Source organism: Ambystoma mexicanum, chromosome 4p (genome assembly GCF_040938575.1).
Source record: "Ambystoma mexicanum isolate Mex_15411 chromosome 4p, UKY_AmexF1_1, whole genome shotgun sequence".
Classification (NCBI taxonomy): domain Eukaryota; kingdom Metazoa; phylum Chordata; class Amphibia; order Caudata; family Ambystomatidae; genus Ambystoma; species Ambystoma mexicanum.
In genome coordinates this window covers 688992236-689018762 of record NC_090927.1, presented here as the reverse complement: position 1 = coordinate 689018762, position 26527 = coordinate 688992236, and the positions used below count along the sequence as shown (strand labels likewise).

General features: G+C 49.2%; 1 protein-coding gene across 2 annotated transcripts in view; it reads left to right on the top strand.

Moving 5' to 3' along the window:
* Nucleotides 1-26527, top strand: part of SLC17A5 (solute carrier family 17 member 5) — a 1156538-nt gene that overhangs the window by 827919 nt on the left and 302092 nt on the right. The gene's annotated exons all lie outside the window — the stretch shown is intronic.

Here is a 26527-nt window from a genome sequence, read left to right as displayed (position 1 = left end):
GAGATGGGTCATAGGATCGTGTCCTGGCCCCTGTGGTTCAGGAGGCGAGTGATAATGGGACGGGGGGGGCCGCCTCCGGCCACGTGCGAGTCGCTGTTATGCGATGTGCCCTCTCCACCACAAACTGAGGGGAGAGCTCTGATCCCCCAAAGAGTTCCTTGCACAGGGCTTCGACAAATTCCTCCATCTTAGGTTGCCCTTGTCGTTCTCTAATTCGCACCAGGCGTATATTGTTTCGAGGGTCCCTACCCTCCAAGTCCTCTTTTTTGGCAGTCACAGCCTTCATCTGGGCTTCGAGAGATGACACCCTGGTGGCAAGTGAGGTCGATCCATCTTCCAGTCCGGACACTCTTTGTTCCACCTCATCTAGGCAGTTGCCATGCTTGTCTAGGCGATGTTGTAACACGGTGGTCTTAGAGGAGAGTGAGTCCAGTTTGGAGTCGAGGCCTCCAAAGCCTGCCTTCAGATCTAGCAGTATTTCCCTGATGTCCACTTCTGGAATTTGGGCGGCTCCCTCCATCACCTCTGATGGTTCAGGGGGTCTCCGCCTGATGCTGGGGTTTGGGTCATCTTGAGGGCCTCCCCTCCATCCTCCATCCCCCCTCCCCCCTGCGAAGGTAGGTTTCTGATGTGTTTTAACAGACTTTCCCATGTTCAGGGTGGGCCGCTTCTAGTCGCAGACTACTAGTGGGGCGTCCTCCATCCAAAAGACCCATTCCAGGGCTGCTACAGACTCTTCTAGGGCCCACTGCTAAGCTTGGGTAAATCAGACTCCTCACTGCGATGTTCACTGAGGGCCCGACTGTCCAGCATCCTTGTCAGGCAGACTCGGGACCAGACCAGTGGAAACCGCCGTCCGAAGCCTCCAACAATGCTGTGATTCAGTCCCAAACAACGGGGAGGGGCAACCGCCTCCGCAGGAAACTGGGGCACCCAAGGCACCCTCTTAGAGGTGGTAAGCCATGGGGGCACCACTTCTTTCAGTGTGGTGTTGCGGAGAGTCTGCGCTCAAGTCCCCAAGCCCAATCATCTCCCGGTACCTTCCCTCTGGGCAGAACAGTATCCTCCCCCCACCCCGAGTCACTTTGCCTACGGAGTCCGGCCGCCAGAGCCACCACAATTGCGGCACCCCTCCTCCCACTGTATGGCTGCTGGGAGGGGTCTTGAGTCAGGTGCTCCTGCCTCTGAATGCTCTCTGCGTGTCTGCGCTGTTCAATGGCCCCGTTTCCAGGCTGCCTTACCTCGGGAGCAGGCTCAGAATTGCGTCCGGCTCCCAGCTACGCTGCGGTGCACTAAGCTGTTGCTGCCTGCCTATCTGGCCAGCTGGGCCTCCAGATCAGCCTATCTTCTTGACCCTCCAGTATGGGGCATGCACCAGGTCCGCCTGTAGGTCCACTGGCTGTCTCATCACTCCAGCCAGGGCTTTGGGAGTGAGAATGGGTTCCACACTGCCTCGGGCCGAGTTGTGCTGTCCCCCGGCTGCCCTGGGCCAGGATCTGCCTGGGGGAGGGGTGCTGCTCTGCTGTATCTGGGGGGGGGGGCCCGAGCCCCGTCTCGCCTGCTCCTCCCTGCTTGCCTACCTTCCTCTTCAGGCTGTCTGGTGGGGGCGCAATGCAGGTTAATGGTGTTGGGGCGGGCTTCAAATAGCCTCTGTACCCGGGCCGAGTCGCACTCTTTTCGGCTTTTCCTCTTAGCCCTGTAAGGCCGTGCTGCACTGTTCTCTGTCTCCTCTGCCACGCAGCTCCCTGTTGCACCACGCCTGGAGGGGTGTTACGGTGCTGTCCTTGGATTGGTAGCAGCTCGCTCCAAAGTGTTCACCACGGTCCTCCAGCGCTCCCACCCACCGGTGCCGTGCCTGTGTCTGCGGTGCAGGGAAAGACCCCCAGGTGCTCCAGCTGCCAAGGTGCTGACGGGGGGCTCTTATCACCCCTCAGACACGTTGAGCAAGTAATCGTAGCTGCCTCCAATGCAGATATTTTCAGGATTAATTGGAGCCCCACACTGAGCTCAAGTGGTGCATTTATATTCTCATCCTCTAAATTATGCCTCAAAGCCGCAACAATGTTTGCTTTGTTGCAATGCTCTTCAGTGTCCTCAATACAGACTGTTGGGTGGGCAAAACCACTGACCACAGTTGGTAGGCCTGTCGGAGTATCCAAGGAATGAATTGTCTCCTCTACATGGATTTGGCTTCTAAAACCAGTTCTAAGGGCCATTTTATTTAGGTGTTGGGTTCAAAGAGCTGACAAGCACAACTCCGCAGTCACCCCTCCTTTCTGTAGTAATATAAAAGTGCTCGGTTCAAAGGGAAAGGTTCTCTGCAGTCACCGAGAAATAGTAAAGCAATATAAATGTTATTGGCCCAAGAGGAGGAATTGCTATGTGGTGTGAGGAGTCAGTCATACCATGTTACACTGTGAAGAGGGGCATGCAGGCTGCCTGAGTCCGTCTAGCCGTCGCATTCGAAGACAGTAGAAGACGAACACCTCTGCAAACGGCTCTGCGTTCAATTGAGGTGGTTAAAGAATTGGCTCCTCCTTCAATAACAAGCAGAGTAAACAGACTACAGCACAGCACCAGTAGAAGACACCCGCCTCTGCAAAATTAAAAAGGTTTTCTTGTTTCACTTTTGAACTTGTCTCTGTTCATAAAAAGACGTGCTGCACGATTCATATAATAAAATAGCGCTGAAAAACAGGCGCTTGCGCGCAAAAGGCGCGCAAGTGCCCGTTTGTTTATTCATGGAACACATTGCGCATTGCTGAACAGAGACTTGTGCTGAATCCGCGCGGGTCCAACACGTCACTGCGACACCACGAACGCCTTGCGCAAGACTCCCAGTGAAGGCGCATACCGTCTAGCGCAGTCGCCTGAAAAGGGGGTGCAACACGTGAAATTTGGAACAACAAGCGTAAATGTGGGCGTTATGTGGGGCGTACCACAGTAAAATACTCTCAATGCCCACACGCGCGCTAACAACACGTATTCATAGAATTGAACAGGGCTCCCAGGCGCGCGGAAAAAGACGCGCTAATCCGGAAACACGTCCGGCAAGCGGAAGCAGGTATAAGCATCACCGCGCACTAAAAACAATGCATAAAAAGTGCATGCAAAAGCCAACACGCTCATACAGCTACGATGAATGTACCATTTTTTTTAAGCCGTGGTCGTGGGACACCGCAGGAGGATAGCCAGGGAACGCATTTGTTTACTTAGGACCTGCCTTTTTGGGATGCCTGATGACCAGGTCTATGGCAGGTATAGGTTTCCACCTCATATCATATTAGACCTGGTCACAGAGTGGGAAGATGACCTCACATCACCCATCCTGTGCTCCCAAGCACTGTGCCCCTTGGAATTTTTTGGCCACTGGGTCATTTCAGCGGACAACTGCCGTAGTCTGGGGCATTTCACAGGCCACGCAGTCACGCTGCCTACACCAGGTGTTGGCAATCATGACTGCACGCCCCTCAGTCCGCAGGCACATATACACGCCCAGAACACCCGCCGAAAGGCAGGACTCAGTCCAGGACTTTTACGGGGTGGCGCACTTCCTTAAGGTGCTTGGTGCCATCGATTGCACCCATGTAGCCCTAAGTCCAGCTAGGGCCACAGAGCACATCTAATGCAATCGCAAGCACTGGCATTCCATCAACGTGCAGGTTGCATATGATGCCAATGGAATCATTACCTCTGTATATCAAACTATCCAGCTGCACCCATGATAGTTTCATATACAGACTGTCACCCCTACACCGGGCCCTGGAAGGTGGGAGGCATGGCAACAAATGGCTCATTGGTGAGTACAAATTGCCCTGCAAATGCATGCATGTTTCACACAGACAAAACCACTCCACTGACAACCCATCTCATCTCTACAGGGGACAGTGCCTACCCTCTGAGCACCTACATGATGTTGCCAATACGGTACCCCACGCCAGGTAAGATACAACGCAGCCCATATTGCAACTAGGGGCATAGTGGAACGCACATTCGGAGTGCTAAAGTCACGCTTCTGCTCCCTTGACCACTCTGGTGGTGAGATACTATATGCGCCACCAGTAGTGTGTAGGATCATTGTGGCAGCATGCGTCCTGCACAACGTTGCAACACGGCGTGGCGGACCGTTGGACATGGTGGTGCCCCCACATCCCCAACCACATGCACAGCGGGGAAAGGGCACCTGGCGAGGCTGCCCGTACCCAGCTTATTGCACCATTCTTCACCTAAAATCCAACCACTGCGGCGTGCACACAGCCCTGGCACATTCCAGGTGACAATCGATGATGACAAAGGGACAATCATCTGTCGCAACCTTAACACCCTGAGAACCTGTCCTTGGAAGTGCCACATTGTGTGCATCCCTTAGAACTTAAAACAATTCAATCTGGTGTGCACAAAGGTAGCACATGGAAACTGTGGCATGTCACTAACACAATGGCAAAGTACACCTCCAAATGCTGGTATGTCACCTAAACCATCCCACACTCCATCACCTGGTCGCCACACCTTGCCATGGCATGCAATGTCAAAAGTGTAAATGAAAGGCTATTACTCAACTTCACTGTCACAAAGTGCTCAACAATCAATGGAACCAGTTCATAAACAAGTAACTTTCACAAAATCCCACTGCTCCCAACCCACCCTCCACCCACCTTCATGAACTCACCAGTAACTTTCGCCATAGTTAGAACTATGAATATTAGCCTGTGCCAGACCCAGACAGGATTTGGAAATGCTAGCAATGCCACACTCGGTTAGAATCATGAACACTAGCCTGCGGGCATCTGGATGGGATTGTTAATGTTAGCAATGTTGCACATGGTTTAGAATTGTGAACATAGCCCTCCGCCAGACCCAGGCTGGATTGTGAGTGTTGGCAGTGCCGTACTTGATTGGAGATGTGAGGATTAGCCTGCGCCAGACCCAGACAGGACTGTGAATGTTAGCAATTAAAAAGTTTCACTGTGTTGAATTCTGCATCTGGATAGTGTGTCCAAACAATATTGAGCGAGCCCTGAAGTTTTGCTATGCTGAATTCTGCATCTAGATATTGTGGTCAAGCGATATTGAGTACACCGTAAAAGTTTTACTGTGCTGAATTCTACACCTGGATAGTGTGTCCAAGCAACACTGAGCATGCCCTAAAAGCTTCACTATGTTGAACTCCGCAACTAGATAGTGTGTCCAAACAACATTGAACGTACCAAAAGTTTCACTGTGTTGAATTCTGCATCTAGATATTATGGTCAGGCGATATTGAATGTGCCCAAAGTCTCACTGTGTTGAACTCTGCATCTAGATAGTGTGTCCATCTAGATATTATGGTCAGGCGATATTGAATGTGCCCAAAGTCTCACTATGTTGAACTCTGCATCTAGATAGTGTGTCCAAACAACATTGAGTGTGCCCTAGAACTTTTACTATGCTGAATTCTGCATCTAGATAGTGTCCAAACAACATTGAGTGTACCCAAACATTTCACTTTCATTAACGCTACGTCTAAATAGTGCTGGCGTCGGAGGTCATTATAACGCTTCAATGCCTCAGAAGCTATGCGCCTTTCATTGTCTAAGGCGTTGATCTGATCAGTGATGTGCTGCCAGTGGGCCATGCGCTGAGAATGCATATGTGTGCTCCCTGTCCGCACCAGCATGTCACGTCCGTGTTCCCGCACGTAGTCCAATAGGATCTTGAGCTCATCACTGAAGCTCTTCCTCGATGCTTGTGTATCCTGTGCCGTGCGTTGGGTTGGAGACTGTCCCGCTACTGCACGCTTTGCCTTCTTGCGAGACGGTGCAGACCCTGAGTGGCTGGGACCACTTGGGTCAGTATTGGCCGGAGCACTGATGGACTGGACCTTGGCTTCACCCACCGATGTCTGGACAGGAGGCTGCCGTGCGGGTGGCTGCCACTTCTCCAACACGTCCCTTCTGCTTTGAGACAGGCACTACTGCACCTGGGTCCCTATGAACCTGTGCCTAGACCACAACAGGACTGTCTGTGTGACCCTGAGCCTGGCCAGCGGGTGCTACAGTTGCCACTGCAGCTTCCTGAGCCAGGCTGGTAGGGACAGCAGATGACACTGCTGCTCTGGGACCCTGGGTGCTGGGGACGTCCGCATCAGCTGCATCTCCCTGACCCTGTTGGGTGGGGGGCACAGGTCTCCCTGCATATCCATGGCCACATCCACCTCGGCCTCCCTTCCCACTTATTGCCCTCCCACTCATGGCACTGATGGAATTGTGCAATGGGAGGCGCAAATATGAATTGTCCTGGGCAATTTCAGTGAGGGGGCAGTGTACGTGATGTTAATGTAAACCCTTGGGGAAAAAAAACTGCCCGCATAGCGCACAGGCACCCCAAAAACAAAAATGATGTGTACGTGACCCCTCGTCAACCCACGTGTAAAGTAAAACCCTAACGCAGTACGCTTTGGCACCCAGTAACATATAAAATGGCGTATGCGAAGGACACGTAGTATGACCTTGAAAAGGGGGGTACGCGAGACACGGTGGAACCCACAGTCTGCAAAATGAGTACGCGCCTCACCGTCGGCCTCAAAAACAAAAATCAGAATGCACTGCGTGTGCATGGAGGCAAATCCCCCGCCAAGAGAAAAAGCTTGCACTCTCGCTGTAGGGTAGAGATCGCGTGGCCTAGCTAGAATCACAGAAGTCCACACATTTGTCCGCTATCACTAGCACAGGCGTGTGATGGTCTCCTACGCACTGATTGATCCCGATACTGTACGCTAACGCACAACGTCCAGCACCTGTCACATAACTTACGCGCTTAGGGCCTTTCCTCTGATTCCACTCTAATGCGTTTTTTCCACACATGTGGAGTCACTCTATTTCCGGCTGGCCATGCAAGTAACACGGAAGACCCACGCTCCTGCCTACCAGCCAATTAACCTGCCTCCAACTGGCCCGAGATGCCTCCTACGAGCCATCTGCTGCTGCGTGCCCACTCTGTGTGCCTGCTGCCCACGTGCCCTGCATTTTTGTGCCTGATCATCAGCCATTGCCAGTGATCCTGTCGTCGTGACCTCCTCTGCTGATCCTGAAGACTCCCGACTGCCATACCACTGCTCCACAGCCCAGAACCACCTTGCCCACCCACACCTGCCTCAGGGGTTGCCATATCTGACACAACACCATCTGAGGCTACCGGCAACCCCCTGGCAGAGAGGCAGAGGCCTGCCAGCTTCTCACCCAGGGAAGTTGGCATCCTGGTGGAGCAAGTCCTGGGGCATTATGATGCCCTCTTCCTGGACCATCGCAAGTCGGCAATGAAGGACATAAGAAGATCTGGGCGGACATCGTGGGTGCCATCAACATGGAGGGGGTTGCACTCCGTGACTACACACATGTCCACAAGCGCTGGGAAGACTTCAAGTCCAGGACCCACAACAAGGCCCGGCGCTTCCACAAAGCTGGTGATGACCGAAGGGGACGCCGGGGCCGGTTGACCACCTATGAGATGCGGGTCCTGGAGTGCTTCTACCTAGCACTGTATGCCCAGGTCTTGAAGTTGGTGCTCCGTCTGGAGTCGACTGGTAAGTGTCCATGTGTTCTTGTCCACCATAGTGCATGTGGACATGTGGCTGGAGTGTGCACCTTGTCCTTATGTCTGGCATGCCTCCTGTACAGATGTCTGTGTGCATGTCCTAGACGCTGCTGCATGTGAGGCCATTCAAGTGTGTGCAACTTCAATGGTGTCTGTGTTGAAATGCGTGATGCGCAGCAACATGTAACGACGTGCACATGTTTCCATCCCTGAGTCTGGACTGTGGCATGCCAGAGGTGACACATGGGTGCTTTGGCCGACATCATGGACATGCATGGTGTACATGTGTCTTAGTAGTGAGTGTGTGACTGGACAACCCTCTGTGATGTATGTTACGTGAGCTTTTGATTGTGTGATTGCCTCACGCTGCCAATTTGACCTCAAGTGCACTCTGACGTGATAGCTCCATGGCTGCCTCATGACTGTCAGTTTATGTGCGTGAATGAGATGTGTATTTCCCATGATGCGTGTGAGCTGAATGCACAATTCTGATTAGCTGGCAGTGCCTTGTCCAAGGATGTGAATGTCTGTTGTGAATGACAGACATGATTGTGCATGTGTGTGAATGGCACTTCCCTGTGTGTAGTGGACGGTGATGATGGTTGTGACCTTTGACAGTGCCACTGATGTACATTTGCATTGTGACAAATGCACATATGTTCAGTATCCTGATGTATGTGTTCTATGTTTCCCTATCCACAGCGACGATGGGTGAAGAGGGCGGAGAGGGCGCAGAGGGCGCTGTGGAGCACGGCAGCAGGGATGCCTCCACCAGGCGTAGACGCAAGGCCCAATCTACCTCGCTAGTACTGTCATCTTCCGGGAGCGAGGAGACTGGTGCTGCGTCCAAGTCAACGGCCGCAGCTGCTGAGGGTACATCCAAGAGGGTAAAGGTGGTGGAGGACTCCTCAGCAGTTGGAGGGACAGGTGAGCCTGCACAGGGGCAAGACACTGCGGATGAAAGTGGGGAGGCATCCAGGTTGGTGGGGGAGGGAGAGGAGGAGGCCACATTAGCCCAGCCCATGCTGCCCGGCGGGGGTGATGATGTAGGTGTGACTGGTGCAGTCCAGGGTCAGGGGACGGAGGCAGTGAAAGTCACCGTGGAGGGGCCTGTGCCTAATCCTGTCCCTGGTACTGCAACTGCACCTGTATGCACCTGTGGCATGCCCCGGGCCAGACCCATCCGCAAGTGCCGGATGTTTCCACCCAGACGGAAACACCAATGGCTGTGGATGTCGCTATTCGGTACAGGGTGGAACCTGTGCTAGCTCGTATCATGAGGCGGGCAGACTCCATCTGTGATGATTTGCAGGCTTCCAATCAGGGGCTTGCACGTCATCACGAGGAGATCTGCTGTCACTTGAACTGGCTAGCACATTTCCTGGTATTGCAATGGCTCCATGGGCTGGACACTTTTGTGACCCCCCCCCCCCCCCTTCGTCTGCCTCCTCTGTGCGCCAGTTGTCCTCCCTGCCGTCTTCCGGCCCACATACCACCAGGGCCTCCTGTGTACCTGTCCTAACCCCGGCGACCAGTCTGGTGGAGACCACATCCCTGCCAGGATCGGGAGTCGAAGGAGGATCAGCAGAGGTGATCCATCCTGCGACAGGACATGTGTCAATGGTGGAAGAACAGGCACTAAGCAGCAGAGCACATGCACGAAAGCCCCGAGGTGTCGTCATCCCAGAAGCTGTCCTGGAGGCGCAGGCACCCGGCTATTCAGCGACAGCAGGCTCTGCGTAGGAGGCGACAGGACTCGAGGCTTCCAATGGAGGGGAGGCAGGTATCGGGCAGGAGGCACACATGGACCTTTCAACAAGGAAGTCTTCTGTGTTGGAGCGATTTGGCCAGCAGATCAAAGTAGAGCGTCAGCGGGCAGGGGGGGCACGACTCACCATGGCCAGGCCAGCAAATACCCTGTGTCGGGCAGAGAGGTGGGCCGAGTTGCTCGAAGAGTCTTGCAGGGAGTTTGAGAGGAGCACGTTGGAGTCGCTGCAAGCCCTCGAGGGGAGTGCACAGGCCCACCTATTGGAAATCGACGCAGAGTTCGATGATGCCCTTGCTGAGACCTTGGGGGTAAATGGTGAGTCGAAGGACTGGCCCGCTGCCATTGTTACACAGTTCTTTAGGTGTAAGTTTCCTTTTATTTTTTCTTTGTTTGGAGTTTTTGGACTTTACTCCACGTTTTGTATATAGTTCTTAGTTGTTTTTATTCTTCATCATTTTTGGACATGGTTTGGGACAATGGACCCTTGTTTTTTGTACATATTTCTCTTTTCAAAGGATCATCTTCAGTTCACCATGGAGTAATAGTTTTCTTTTTATTTGTGTGTTCATTTTGAACTGCTTTATAGACATGGACCACATCTTTACTTTCATCTTAATTTGTTACTTACAATTTTTTTTCTTTTTGATATTTTATTTATTGGATCATTTGATGCTGATTTCATTTATTTGTTTCACGAGTATGACTTCAATACTGTTTTTACAATATATATTTTGATTGAAAATCAAAGTGGTGTCTGGTCTCGCTGGTTTAGGCCAAAATTCACTCTTGCTTACTCTGTTCTATGTCCATGATGCTGGCCTATGTTCATGTCTGTGCGCACATGCATGCATGCGTCATGTTTGACTTCAAATGGCATTTGGCATGTTGTGGTATGCATGACCAATGGATGTGTGTTGAGGTGCACTTTGAGTGTGCAGAGTGTGGTGGCATTTCATTTCACATCTGCTGCATTTATGTCTATCGGTCCACAGTGTGTTGGGGGGTGGGGGTGCGTACATGTGGCAGGGCCTGCCTGTAGGATGCCGCCACAGGTGGGGGGGACAAAATTAGGTGGGGCTTGCCTGCGGGGTATGGTCACGGGTGATGGGGGGGGCATGTGGTGTGGGCTGCCTGCGGGGTATGGTCACAGGTGATGGGGGGAGGGCCATGTGGTGGGTCTGCCTGTGGGATATGGTCACGGGTGATGTGGGGGCATGTGGTATGGGCTGCCTGCGGGGTATGGTCATGGGTGATGGGGGGGGGGGCATGTGGTATGGGCTGCCTGTGAGGTATGGTCACAGGCGATGGGGGGCCATGTGGTGTGGGCTGCCTGCGGTGCCTGTTCACAGGTGATGGTGGGGGTCCCATGTGGTGTGGGCTGCTTGCGGGGTATAGTCACGGGTGATGTGGGAGCCATGTGGTGTGGGCTGCCTGTGGGGGTATGGTCACGGGTGATGGTCCCATGTGGTGTGGGCTGCCAGCGGGGTATTTTCACGGGTGATGGTGGGGGTCCCATGTGGTGTGGGCTGCCAGCGGGGTATTTTCACGGGTGATGGTGGGGGTCCCATGTAGTGTGGCTGCCTGCGGAGTATTTTCACGGGTTATGGTGGGGGTCCCATGTGGTGTGGGCTGCCTGCGTGGTATGTTCACAGGTGATGGCTGCTGGGGTCTGGCTGTCCCGTGGGGAGGCGTCTGCTTCCAGGGGAGTTGTGTGTGTATGGCAGGGGTACGCGCAGGCCTTTCCACACGATTTGGCTGGTGCGAGCAGGGTACGCAATTACGCTGGGGTATGCGCTGGCCTTTCCACGTGATTTGGCTGGTGCGACCGTGGTACGGTCTGATTTTTCACGCGATTACGATTGGGGGTCAGGGGGCTGTGTGCTGGACCACGGATTGCGCCGGGCCTTGCACAGTATTGGGCATTTCACTGGCTTTTTCCTGCGCACGGGGGCGTGTTGGGGCGTTATTGGTGCTGCTTGGTGTTCATTGCCCCACGGCTACTGATGCCTCGGAAAATCCATGAATATGCGTGCCGCGCAATTGCTGGTTTGAGCCACGGCTGGCGCACGCTCCTGCTCGGTGCACGGCGCTTGCACTACTTCTGGTCTGGATTCTATGAATTGGGCCCTTGTTTGGGAGGGACAGCGAATTTCTAGTTTTAATTTTTTTAAATCTTTTGTACACTGTTAGACAAACCTAGCAAGGCCATCACTACTTCACCAGGAGGAAATCTCCCGTGATGTGGCCAGGGAAAGGCAAAAACTACCCGACTCTGATCCTGGGGGTGGCTTTCTGTGGGAGGACCACATGACGGAAGACAGAGCTCAGGGAGGCAGAGTAGAATCGCTAGGTCAAGGCAGGCATTTTCCTGTTTCTTTAGCCTCTGGAACACCCGCCTGCCCCCCTATTCCTGTATGGCATACTGTAGAGGGGGTGTAGAACTCTGTTTACATTCCCCTTTGCCTGATAACACTGAGATGAGGAAGAGGACTGGCGTAATGAATATCACTAGAACCAGAAAGCAAACTCTGCACTCTAGCTGTTGAAAAAGGGTAACAGGTGCCGAGACATTTAAAAACACCACACCTGGAGTGAAAGAGAGACTCACTTCTATAAACATTGGTTGGGACAGCAAAGGAGAGCAGGCTGCAGTGAGAGCAGAGAAGCTGCTGCAGGTGCCGTCCGGGGATGTCTGGAATCTGAAGGGTCGCCGCTTTTGTTCAACGGACAGAAGGAGCTGTCGGGTGAAGGAGGCAAAGCGGGAACCAGAGAGAAGAGTGGACGCCCTCCCAGCCGGCAAACAAGCTGCAGCGAGAAGGGTGAGACGCGAAGGACGCCGAAGCAGCTGACCGACACCGGTGAGCCCAGAGAGCAAGGTTGGGATGCCGGGGCACTTCATGGTGGATACCGCATACCTTTGGTGTACCTGGTAAACCCAAACAAGGGAGCTAGCACACCGGGGTGATTGAGCGAAGGGATCAAGACGAATGAAAAGGGGTCGCTGACCCAATATATAAAAAGTATGATTATAGAATCTTGGAACAATATGAAAGAGAAGGTGTGCAAGTCTGGGACCTGCACCCAAATACTGAACCAATTAAGAAAGTCTTGGTACAAGAGTAAACCAGGTATACAGAAAGACTGGGACCCACACCCAATCAAGATTGCTGAACTTGGAAAATGAGGAAAGAGGTACCCCAAATGTGTGGAATCTAGGGGGAAGGGAGTCTCCCTCCCCTTTTGCAGGTGAAGTCTGTGAACTGTGGTAAAGTCAAAAAACTAAAGGGGAAGGGGCATACCCCTTGAGCCTGTGAATTGTGAAACCTGCAAACTGGAAAAGCTAAAAGTTCATGGGAAGAAGCATAACCCTGGAAGCTGCGAATTGTGAAACTGTGGAAAAGCTATGAAAGCTCAAGAGCAGAGGCATACTCCTTGAGCCTGTGAATTGTGGAACTCTCAAAGGGAGGGCCATACCCCTTTAGATTGTGGAATGGTATAACCCAAAAGGATATCAAGGGAGAAGCCGTATCTCTTGAGTTGATGAATTGTGCAAACCGGAGGAAACTCGGGGGAAGCGTAATCCCCCTTGAGATTGTGGAGTATGTGTTGGAATTTTGGAAAGGAGCTGCAGGTGATCAGCTAAAAGAAATTTGTTATATTGAGTTTAGAGTGTGAGGGTCAGGTTAGGATTTTGGACACAGTACGGAGAACCTGTTTTTTTGGACATTCTGACACGGACGTTCCTTCCTATTTTTGATGTAGGGAAACCCCTCCTAGAGTTGGAGATCGGTAGAATTTCCTCAACATTCTGTTTTATTTTATCAATCCAAGTCTTTAACAATCACCACAATGCCACTGTGTCTGAGTCTTACTCTTGATCCCTTACAACTGTTAAAAGGTTTTAAATCCCTTGTTGTATTAGATACCCATGATAACAGACCAAGACTGCTTTGCAAATAAGCTGCTTGAATCAGAGAAGTTACTTAATCTCTTCAGTACTGTATGCAAGATGACGTAGGATGTATCACTTATTTTAATTTCCGTAGCATGAGAGCTTTGAGTATTATATTGAGAACATTGCTTGCTCAAAATATAGTGCTTCATGTGGAACATCACATGGTCTTAGACCATATTTCCACTGTTGGCATGTGTAGTGTTTTCGAATTCATACTTGGAGCTAGTTATAAGAGATGCCATCCCTTATTTGACAAGGTGGTATGGGGAGTTATTTAAAGAAACCATCACTGGATCATTTTCTGCCGAAGAATGACCCCGTATTTAGCACATCACTGAGATACTGTTCTATCCTCTTCTCACTGTCAGTTGGTTCTGTAGGAGGTTTTGGAATGAAGGATGATGGCCATTACTTAGGTGTTGCATTCCTGGATTGAAACCTGCCCTTCTCTATATTACCTCTCAACAACGGAAGAACCATCAACTGTGGTTTTAATTTCTAGTTTAGACAGGCTGGCACAAATTTGGAATCCCCTTACAGTTCATCTCTACTCATGTTAAAAGCCTCATAAATTAGCCTGCAACAATACAGAGAGCTTACTTTGAACCTCATGTTTGATGTATGTAAAGTGAGTCTTGGAGTAATGCATAGAAAGGTGATGGTGACTGCACAAAAATACAATGCCACCTATTTAGTAACAATCTGAACTTCTGAACTGAGAGCAAAGCCATTTCTCAGCTACAGTCAATTACAAAAGGAGGGTGCTGAATGAGTGTATCTGGGTAAAGCAATACATATTGCTCTCACTCATACATTCTACTATAAGATCTTCCTGGCGAGGGCACATACATAAATCCTGTACACTGTTTGCTACCACGTGAGATATAGTAGTTATTGGTGTAAGGAACTCATGGTGGCAACAGTAAAGACATACACAAGTGATCACAGTTCAAGGGTGTTTATTAAACTGAATATGCAGGTGGGAGAAATGCCTAATCTAACCCTAAATCTAAGATGGGAGCAACCTATGACCATGAAATGAAAATTAAGGCAGTCCTAGTGGCAATTTGTCAAATAAAAAGGGCCTATACTAAAATACAAAAAAAAAACTATTGGCAATCCTTACAACTAAATACAAAAATACGTGTGGGATAATGTTCCTAAGAGAGAAGCAAGTGTTCTTAAATAATAAGTCAGGATGCTGTAGTCGGGTCTCCCTTCCCCACGTTTTGAGCACGGGACAAGGTGTGACTCTTGAGAACAGCACACTCTCGAGCTTTCCCAGCATGAGACTGTTCCGCTTCACGTATCGGGACCTTTGGCGGTTAAGTCTCTTTTCTACAAAAAGTCTCTTGCCTCCGAGGACCTGATGGGTTCCAAAAATAACAAACAGAAAGGAGATCTGTTCCAAATGTACGTTGGGTGATGGCTTCAACCTTTTGTCCCCCTCTTCCGGATGCAGACCCCTCAAACAGATCTTCTTAATATCAGGTTTTTCAGAGGTTGTTTCACCTGCTTCCAAGGAACTGATCATTTCAAAGCATAAAGAAAAAAAGTAATTTTTTTCAGAGTACACTTGAGGTGACGATTCTTCACCTCTGGGTCGCCCTCTTCTGGGCGCAGACTCCTCTCAAAATCCAGCCTCCCTCCCGTCGGGTTCACTCTGGCTGATATTTACATTGATGTCTTCATTGCATTCATATGTCAGGGTCCCCCTCTTCCGGGGCGCAGACCCTTGTCGATTGTTTGGCTTCCTCCTTCGGGTTCTCTCTGACTTTTGCTCTGGTACCTTCTCCTTGGCATTCACACATCTTAATGTGTTTTAAACAGTTTCCCATGGACCTCACTCTGCCAGGTTCACTTTTGTCAGCACACTGTTTCTTGGGACTTTAGACTTCGCCCCCCCGCCCCCTTTATTGGCATCCCTCCTTCGGGTTCACTTTTGCCACTTCATATTAACTTTTGCTTTCTCTGCGGGACTCACTTCCCTTACTTTCGCTTGATGTGCGATTCACTTCCCTTTCTCTTGATGCAGGGTTCACTTCCCTTGCTTTCTCTACAGCTTGTCGGTCAAAGACTTTCGACTGCACATGGATTTTGCTAAACCCCTGTATGACCACTTTGAACTTCTCTGCAGCTCTCCTATGGCCTTCTGGTATCAGTAGTTTCACTCAACATGGGATTAAACAGTGTGTCTCGAGTGAGCACCCACGTGGTGCCGATAACCTCTGCAGCTGGTCTTCCCTTAACATATTACAGTGCTTTGATCTTTTCTCAATGTGCCACTTTGCGACTTTCATTCAACACAGTTAAGCCTCTTATCAGTTCTCCCATCGATTCACTGGCTGTGATGAACAGCTTGGCTTTCCTTGTATCTGGAGTCAAGGCCGGTACGACGGTATCAGGCATCTCCCTCGGTCCTGCTTATCAGCGTAGGCACGCTCTGTGTACCGTTCACCTCTGCTGCAACACCCTTGAGCTATTCGCAGTCTTACGATTCCTTCTGTGGAGGTTTCATAGGCCTGGCTTGGAAAGGGCAAGGTCGCTTCTCTCCTTGTCAGCTTCTTGGTTCGTGCCGTCTTTCTCCTCCTCTTGTACGGCTGCACTGAGTTAGCTCTCTTGTCGTGCAGTCTGCCTTGCTCATCTTGTGCTCCACCTTTTATCCCTGTAGGGAAGGGAAAGGGCCGTCGGTTGTGTGTGATCGTGGTCAATTGCCTGACTTTGCCCGACGCCTGTGTTGGGACATGTTAGGTAAACAGCTTTGGTGTTTGTCTGTTGTCTTTCGTGATGTGCGAAAGTTTGTGTGTCGGAAAAGGGGGGTGGGTAAAGTGTTAGTGCATCTTAAGTGGTAGGTTGGGGAAAAGTTGTCAGAAGAAGGGGAATACCGCATCTCACCTGTCGGTGTTGCACTTCCACTCCCCAAGTACCTGTATATGGATCTAATTGCGATGGCCGTGTCCTGGCCACCTGGATGGCAGACCCCCAGGGACTAGTCAGGGAGACACCTTCAGGTTTCTCACACTGGCTTCTACTATTCTGGTTACACTTGTCAGATCCTCCCTGACACCTTAATCTCATAGCATATGCTAATAGTACCTGTCCCATCTGACCGTTTGGAAAAAAGAAGTCTGGGTCTGAGCATATGAGACGGGGCGTAAGAACATATGATGGTTTTAAATGGACATATGAGGTTGCACAAGGCATACGTATACACTAACTGTACCCAGCATACCAGCATATCATATACCTATCTAGATCTCTCTCCCTCCTCGCTCCTCTTTCTCTCTCTTCCTTACTTTTTCTCACTTTCTCACTCTCTCTAGAGAGTCATGTTGTCCGGTGTGCATTTGCTAAAGAATCCGCAGGTGTTGCTGACAGCTGCACCAGCAGAGGAAAAAAGTAGATCTCTGGGGGGAAAGGGCTGCTTTTTTATAGAAAGTTACTAAAGAAAACAAAAAATAATGTACAGCGAGATAGCACAGTGAGCAGAGGGCTTGCTTTGACATCCGTGCAGAGCCTGCCGACGAAAGTTCGTATCCAAGCAGGGCCAAACTATGCCTTTTATTCTTCAGAGGTCGATAAATGTGCACCACACACCCTGGGTAATAATAAGCAGCGCTCAGATACCTGAGGGTTTATAGCGCTATATAAATGCAAAATTATTCTTATCATTAATTGTGCAAACATTGTAACTGTCTCTGAACATTTTACGCTGTTCATTTCTAATTATCACTTCAGTATATATTTTAGTCATAATAAGGACATTAGACTCATTTTACTGAGCAAAGAACATTATCAAAAACTAGAATAACCATAAAAAATAATGGTTATTATTCCAAGATGGACTGTCTGGTACACTTCTATTGTACTGTTTCGAAATGCCCATATGAGTAAGGGAACACATAAGACCAGTGAGGGCTCCAGCCTGCTTTGCATAAAATCAGAGAATATTATGAGAACATGCCAATGACCACAGATCTTTATATTTGACAAATATGTCTGTGATAAAAGGGTTGTATACTTGACTAGGTTCATAATGCATATTATCGGATAATGACCTCAGCAGGGGAAATATGGACATCATATGCCTCCAAGAGACATGGCTCAGGGCCCCCCCAAACCTTAATGGCTACTCCTCTCGTTTAAATCCGGCCTATAGTAGTGGGAAGGGTAGACCTGCAGCTGGCCTTTTAACATGGTTCGTAATCCAAATCCCTTCCTCCAGATGGTATATGTTAAAAAATGTGGTGGCCAAACAACACACACAGGGTTTATTCATAAACGTCTACTGGAACCCCCTGATGATAAAAACAGATACTTTGATACAAGAGATAACCGAAGCACTTGACCTCGTTGCTGGAATGCACAAGGATACATTTGTCATACTGGGAGGAGACCTACATATTCCATGTATCGATGAAAGGGGGAGAATAATTGATGAAGAAGAGGTGTATGTGAAGGGACAAATGCAACACGCCGCAACATGGCTTGGGACAATGTATTCTAGAGACCTCTACCTGCATAATGGCCAAACGAAGGGAGACCAGCCAGCACAGGTGACGTGGTCAAATGGCAACCATTCTTCGATTCTAGATTACATTTTTGTTTCTCCAAATATACTGGGAGACATACACCTAATGGAGATTGTATCAAAACATACCAGCGACCAGGCCTTTCTGAGTTTAACTTGAGGAGGAAAAGAATAATAGGAGAGAGGAAAGATGGGAACCGAGAGTGGCGGCCACCAACACAAGAACCCACGTAAGACTGAGATCCCAAGATATTCTAACATTGCTGAAGGGCTTCGAGAGACAATGGGAACAACGAGCTGACATAAACTATGCACAGTTGTTAGAATTCTCCAGACCACTAAAAGTGGGAGGAAGTTTGCAACCGCTTCACAACCACATGGGTAATGGAAAGATTAGACAGGGAAAAAAAATGCTCAATAGGGACCTGAAACTGATAAGGAAGCTGGAAACAAAAGCTTGCTTCATACTATTGAAAATGAGAAAAATCAGATATAGAAACGGGTTGCGTGGCTAAAAAGCAGTGCTACTTCAAAAAGACGCACAAGCTATGTTTTTTTTGTTTTTAAAAAGGTTTTTTTTTTTTAATAAACAACACTCCAAACAATGAGGACTTCTGTGTTTAAACTTCACAACATTACTTTACATAATACTTGTTTCGGTCCTCCCCCCACCCGCCCCATTAACTCAAGCCCTTACTTCTATGTCGTTGTCGTGCTTATCATCAGGGGCGTCTACCGCAATTATCTAATTCGTATCATCATCACTATGATCGACCTGGGCGGGTCCCATCATCGAGGCCACCAGTTGTCTCCATGCTGTTAGGGGTCCTACCTCCTCCTCCGCCCCTCTGCTGACTGCTTTGTACCAGGCTGCCGTTTCAGCCTCCGCCCACTTCATAAGGTCCGCCCACCACATCTCGATTTTAGGACGTTGGGCTGCTTTCCAGATCATTGCAATTCTCCGTTTGGCCAGGATGTAGGCCAGATCTTTCATCTTGCTGATGTGACTCAAATTGCATGGTTTGGTAAAGCTCCCAAGCATGCAAGCCCAAGCTGACTCCACATCCAGCGGGATCCCTTTCCCCGCTAAACGTTTCTTCAGCTCCATCCAAAACCTTCCCACCTCCGGGCAAGCCCAAAACATGTGTATCATCCCAGCTTCCTCCTCCCCCAACCTAGGGCATTTCTGTATCACCAGGCCACCAAACCTGGTGATTTTACTGGGGGTCATATATGCTCTATGAGTAACATATAATTGTATCTGCTGAAGCCTTGCAACACCTTCTTATGGTACGTTTGTGCTCTGTCCCATTGTCCATCTGACATGGGTCTCCCACCTCCTCTTCCCAGTCTTGTCTCAGTTGAAGCAGCTCCTTCCCCACCCAGTCCCCAATAGTTCATATAGGCGAGATAGCTCATGCCCACCCTCCGAGATGTCAGACATCGTCTCCATGGTTGCATCGGGTTGTTCCGCGAGCACTGCCTCCGGCCACCTTTTTCATACCCGTTTGATAATTCTAGAATAAGTGATGTGTTGGCCTACATGCACCCCAGTGTCCTCCCTTAGCCTCTGAAAGTCTACTGCCGCCCCCTCCTGCCATATGTCTTCAAGAGTAGCCAGGCCCGATAGTTCCCAGTATCTACGGATCCCTGTTGTCATTTGGAAGTCCTCCCCACATAGCGCCACTAACGGTACCTGCAAGGAGAATGGGGCCGGAGTCCCCATAATTTGCCATGCTCTACGCCACACTTCCCAGCCAAGCACCAACAGTCTTGCCATTCCTAGTACCCTTGGTTTAGGCAACCACACTGTCTCTCTAAGGAAGAAGGGAGCGGGGTCTTTACCCAACAGCCTAATTTCAGCCGTTTCTTCATCAGACAACCACCTGACCACATATTGCAGCTGTCCCGCCAAGTAGTATAACTCAAAATTCGGCAGGTTTATGCCCCACCCTGTCATACAAATTTCTCAGTTTCCAGAGGGCCACCCTGTTCCTGGAGTTGTTCCATATGAACCCCCTACACAAGCTATGGAGTTGGGCAAAGAAACGCTTGGGGATCACGTATGGGATATTTACAAAGTGTAGCAGTCTGGGCAGGACTACCATCTTAATCCGAGCCGCTCTACCCATCATGGCCAGGGGTAGTCTGGTCCCGAATACCATGATACCTTCGACAGCCTTTTCCGAATTGTGTTTGTGTTCCTCTTCTGTCGTGTGGTATATATCAATACCCAAGTACCGGAACGTCTCAGTTCGCCAGGGTATTGGAAAAACCGGTAAACTCCTCGGCAAGGCACCTCTGTACCTCCCCAAGGGGAACATGCTAGATTTCTTGGGGTTTACTGCTATACCCGAGAGGGTGGCATAACGTTCCATCACCTCCAGGACATATTGTAGGTTTTCCTCTGGGAAGCGCATGTATAAAAGCATGTCATCGGCATACAGCGATATGAAATGCGAGCCTCCCACAGTCTGGATCCCTATCTCCCCATATTGTTGCCTGAGGCAGACTGCCAATGGCTCCAACGCAAGGATATACAGCATGGGCGACCAGGGGCAACCCAGTCTAGTGCCCCTGCTGAGTTGCCATTTGTCTGGGATTGTAGCACCTGTTTTGACTCTTGCGATTGGGGAACTGTATAGCATTTTGACCCAGCTCAGATACCCCGGCCCCATCCCGTATTCTCTCAGGGCCTCCAGCAACCAAGGCCATCTCACTGAGTCGAAGGCCTTAATTGCATCCAAGGAGACAAATGCCAGTTCGCTGGGATCGTTCTCTGTATGGTCGATAATGTGGTGGAGTCTCCTGTGATTATCGGTTATGTTCCTGCCAGGAACATAGCCTGTTTGGTCTGGGTCTATCAGTTTACCGATGACTCGCTTAAGCCTGTTTGCCAGTACTGCTGTGAGGATTTTGCTGTCCTGATTAAGCAGCGACAGGGGTCTGTATGACCCGCAGTCTGAGCTTGGCTTACCTGGTTTTAAGAGCGGGATGATCACCGCCTCCCGTAAGGACCCCGGCAACCCACTGTGCTCAAATGCCTCATTAAGCATAGCCAGCAACAGAGGAAGCAACTGTATGTTTGACAGAATTCGCTGGGAAGTCCGTCCGCCCCTGGGGCTTTGCATGTGGGCAGATGCTGAATCACTGTCTCTATCTCTTCCGAGGTGATTGGGGCGACCAGGTCTGCACGCTCCTGATCATCTAATTTGGGCAAACCTATGTCTTCTAACGTTTCCTGAATTTCTTGATCCAGTCCTTCTCCTGCGTCCCCATAAAGACATTGATAGTATCTAAGAAACTCATTGTTTACTCCCTCCTGGGTATCCCAGGTCTGGCCATCTTCTCCTTTAATTTCCCTTATCACTGGTTGTGATGTTTCGTTTTTATACAGCCACGCCAGCAATCTGCCCAGCTTATCACCTCCCGCGTGCTGCCTTTCGACATATTTCTTATAACTCAACTTACATAATCTATCCCAGTGCTCTCTACTGTCCTGTTGTAGCAACTTCACCCTCATCTCATCCTGCTTTGAGGTGCTCCCCTTACGCATTATGTCTTCCAGCTCCCTCTCCGTTTTCTGCAACTCTCGTTCTATGCCCCCCTGGAGCCCTGTGGATTTCGCTATGGCTACGCCCCGCACTACTACTTTGAATGCCTCCCATAGGGTTCCAACCAATTGAACACTTCCGGTGTTAGTTTTGAAATACTTGGTGATCGCCTCCCTCAGGTCCTCCCGGAATCCCGAGTCCTGCAGGGCATCAGCTCTGATCTTCCACGTCGGGATTCACGCTCTGGGGGGCTGGTGTCGCCACACCAGGACCAGGGGGGAATGGTCCGATAGCACTCTGGCCTTATACTCTGCGCTCGTCGCTTCTCCTACCAACTCAGCAGCCACGAATACATAATCCAGCCTCGTATGCAGGTCATGTGGGGCTGTATAGTATGAGTACTGCCTATCTGCTGGGTGTAACTGCTTCCAGGCGTCTACTAGTCCTAAGTCACTTATCAGGGCCTGCAACGCCTTTGCGGCCAGAGTGGGCTTGTCTGATTTACTGTCTGATCTGTCTAGGATTTATTGAACAATTAAAGTCCCCTCCCCACAGGATCGCACCACCCAATAGGTGGCTTATTTTGCCGTATAAGGTCCTAAAGTAAGCCGCTGTATCTTGGTTGGGGGCGTATAGGTTTACAATGCTCACTTCCCTGTTTTCCAGCATCCCCCGCACTACTATGATTCTGCCTTCTGGGTCAGTTGTAGACTGCAGCAGCTGAAATGGTACATGCAGTGCCACCCATGTGATAACTCCCCTCGCGTAAGCGGAGTATGTGGCTCCCGTGGTACTCCCTTTCCACTTTCTTTTGACCCCCTCCAATTTCTCCTTAGTAAGGTGGGTTTCCTGCAGTAATGCAATATCAACCCTCATCCTACTGAGGTACATCATTACCTTATTGTGCTTCAAATAGCTGTTGAGGCCCTTCACGTTCCAGGTCACTACTCTAAGGCTACCCGATGCCATCTATGCCTCCTCCCGTTTCCCCTCCCGCCTGATTTGACACAAGATTTGGCTCGTTTCCCTCCCCTTTCCAACAAACTCCCACTCCGCCCCCTTCCCAAGTCTAAACCACTGCACACCCCCCTTCCCTCCCTCCACAACCCCAACAAGTGCCCAGCTCCATCCCTGGATCTCAGGCCCCCCGCGTTTGGTCCTGCCATCGGGGTGCCGAGGTCAGGAACCCGGCAGGGTGTCACCGGACTACCGGCGACCTAACTAAACTACATGTTGTGGGGATATGAGGGCTGGCTCTCGCGCAATATCAAAATTTGTAGTGCTACCGGATCATGTATACATGTATAGCCCTAATTGCATCCTCCAACAGGCTATGTCCCGTACTATAATCAAGTCCCATTGTCTTAGGTTGTGACACCCTGGGTGCCACAGTCCCATGTAACTTATCTTCGCCTTCTTCTGACTGGCTACCCGATTCTTGGGGCAGCTCTGTGCATCCAACCATCCCATGGCATCTTCCGGGATCTCAAAGAACAAGGTTCTGCTTTTGTGGAACACCTTAAGTTTTGCCGGGTAGAGTAGCATATACGAAGCACAAGCTATGCTTAGGGCTTTAGCAGAGAAAGACATTAGACCGATCTGGCAATGGCTAAATAAGCGAATGATCTCTAATCAATCTGCCTTAATCAACGTGATGACTGAGGAGGTTTTGGTGTAATTTTTGTAAACAACTTTACGGCATGGAACCCTGTCTTCCAACGGGAATCAGGAATTAGGTCAACCAACCATGGACTATCCCTATGGATAGGCTTGATCTAGAGCTCCTAATAAAGAAAGCCAATGCGTGAACACACCTGTTCCGGATGGACTAACAAATTCAATGATAACGAACCACAGAGAGGCTTGGATGCCATTTATTTTTGATCTGTTCACTCATATAATGAAACCAGGGATAATCCTTGATTCGTGGAGAAAAGCCATGATTGTCCCAATCTTCAAGAAGGGCAATAGGACCAATCCAAGAAGGGCAATAGGACCAATCCGTTAAACTACCTTTCTATCACCCTGGTGGATGTGTAAGGGAAACTCTGCAGCCCTGCTACTAAAACCCTTCAAGCGGATAAAAAAAAACAATGGCTTTGACTCGTGACAATCTGGGTTTGTGCCGGGAGTCGGGACCGAGCTACATTTGTTTTTGATACATTTCCTGAAAGGAAGTGCCTTAACAACTCAATCTAAAATATATCTCGCTTTTATAGACCAGAGAAAAGCGTTTGGCATGGTGGACAGGACCTTATTATGGGCAAAAATGGAGGCCGGTAATTGTCCTAGAGAGAGATTGGAGCATATAAAAGCCCTTTATTCCTCTACTAGAGTCCAAATTAGATTGAATGACCAGGGAACCTTGACAAAAGAAATTCCTATATATCGAGGACTAAAACAGGGATGCCCTTTAGCGCCTACTTTATTTAAAAAATGTTTTCGCAGACTATAAGAATCAGCGACAATCAGGCCAACACATTCCCTCCACTGATCAATGGCCAAGAAATATCACGCATAGTATACGCAGCCTATGTAGTCCTTATGGAACAAACACCCATAGGCCTACAAAGAGCGTTAACTGACTTACAAAAATACATCGAAAGGAATGGCCTAGGAATACATGTTGCCAAAACCAACATTCTAGTGTTCCCCTCTAGCAAGGCTAGACAGAAAATAAGTTTTAAATGGCACTTACGGAATTAGTTTATATCCCAGGTCAACTCAGCAGTATACCTCGGCATACGTATGAAATCCAGCTGGGCAAACATTCCGCCCCAGCAAGTCCTGAAAATTAAAATAAAAGCCTTAACAGCTCAGGGTCGATCTACAGGAATTATTGCAGATTTTCCATCCTATCGATAGTCTACTTTTACAAAACAAAGGTTGTGGCTTGTTTGACATATGGAGCTTAAGCATGCACGTTTACCCCATGGGAAATTTGGGGCAAACTGGAAGCTTTTTTTTGGAGGAAGATACTGAGATTGCCCCAAAACGTCCCAGTAGCAGTGATTAGATACAAGTTGGGACTGACATAGATATATGCCAGCTCGGTCTGGAAGTTGGTAGCCTTATTTAGAAAATGCATATCGGAGCCAAAACCTATGCCCTACGCAATTCTAAGGCAGAAAACAAATCTGAGATATAACAAGTTCCTGGACCAATGGGGGAAAACATGCTTAGTCCTGGTAGACTCTGTGGGTACTTCTTTTGACACCCTTCAATCTAACCCGGGCAAAGTACAATAACTCTTGTAAGAAGATGACTGGATTGGGGTCTTGAGGATAAGTGGATCATACCTTAGTCAAATCCATTTGAAGAACGAAACAAAGGCATATGACTCCCTGCCGAAATACATGAAACACTTTTCATATGGATGGTATAGAACACAGTTCATGAGATTTTGATTTAACATTCTACCGTCAAGACGAATCCTAAAACTATATGGTCAAGCCCCGGACTCCAGATATAGATTCTGCAATCTGCAGGACAATTTAGAAACATTAAAACCTATTGCTGTGTGTTGTCCAGGCCTAACGGAGAGGCGCATGAGATATATTGGGAAACTTATTGAAGGCAGATGCATGGGAGACGCTGAAGCTATTTGGTCTTGGATCACAGCAGGAGAATCCTGCCCATTGCTAATTGTGGCTATTCAATTTATCAAAGAAACCATGGGGTATCAATGAACAGCAAGTTATAAGATGAGAAATGAGAGGCGGAGGGCATACTGTCAGATTGTCCTTAAGTAATTAAATACTGGTTTTATCGGTTAAGGTCGTATGTCAAGGGATGGTATGAAAAAATGTCTTTGTTTTTTGTTCTTGTGTTTATGACTTTTGGATGGAAAGATAACGGTTTATATATTTGAACCATAAATCTTAATTAAAAGAAATACACACTGGGCTTGGTGTTCATTTCATTTTTCACAACAGTCAGCTTAACAGTAAATGCTTTCGACATTGACCTATTTATACTGATTCGGACATCCTTAGAATTTGGTTGTGAGAATAGAATTGACTGCAACATCCGTTTCATCATTGGCGTCCAAGGGCTGTCGGCGGTGCTGCGCATACCTGGTTCCCAATGCACAGACATCCCTAAGAGAATTATAGGATATTATTCATACATGTACAGGATATATGTCGGACATTGCTGTACTGGACGTGAGCTGGGGCCCATGAAACTGACTTGCCATAAGCAGGGGGTGGGAATAAGAAGCCAATAGCTTATCAAATCATAAGAGAATAGTGATATATGTAGTCAGCTTAAACAGGTTTTTAATGCATTTAGTGATGTGTCCCTTCATTAATCTTCTAATTAGGTTTTTTAACTTCAGTGATGTCATTTCCTGTGATATCATCAGGGTGACATGTCATGAATGTCCCTTCCTGTGATGTCACTGGGGCAAGTCCTTATACAATGTACTTTCCTTTGATGGGATAAGGACCAGAGTCAGCAGGGTCAAAGAGCATGTGATGTCCCTAATGCTACCCCAGGCTTTTTGGTGAAATTACGACCCTGTTGAAAAGGGTGTAGGTAGCAAACCTAATCAACTTGTAAAGTGGAATAAAGGAATAGAGGCAGCCCATGAGGAGGCTGGTGCAGTAGTCCTGCCTGCTGGGTGGAGAGGAGTCTCAGCAGAGTGGAAAGTGAGAGGAGCAGATTCTATGGATGTTCAAGAGGTTTAAGACTGGGAGATTCAACAATGGCGGTAATAAACTGTCACACTTTTAGATCACTGTTAAAAAAACCTCCAAGGTAGACCACTAGGGGGCGCGGGACAAGATGGCTGCTTAAGTTTGCAACTCCTGCTTCCTCCAGCATTTTAGAGAAGAGAAAGAGTGTTCATGCCCACAGAAGAATAATCTGTACATAATTGCCTGAAAGTGGATTGACTGGTGCACCTACGAGTTTAAAAACAGCGCCGGATGCCCATGGGAAAGGGAGCAACGTAGACAATGTCACCTCCGATAGAACTTAGTAAGGAGGCCGCAATTGGCGGTGTACTAAGCCGAGTGCAGGGTAAACGTCGCCTGACGAGAGAAGCTGAGAGGAGGCTAAGGAACCCCAAGGCAGGAGAAGTTGAGCACAGATGGAGACCTTGCCCTCCGAGTCGCAGTCTCACCACAGCACAAACGCCTGAA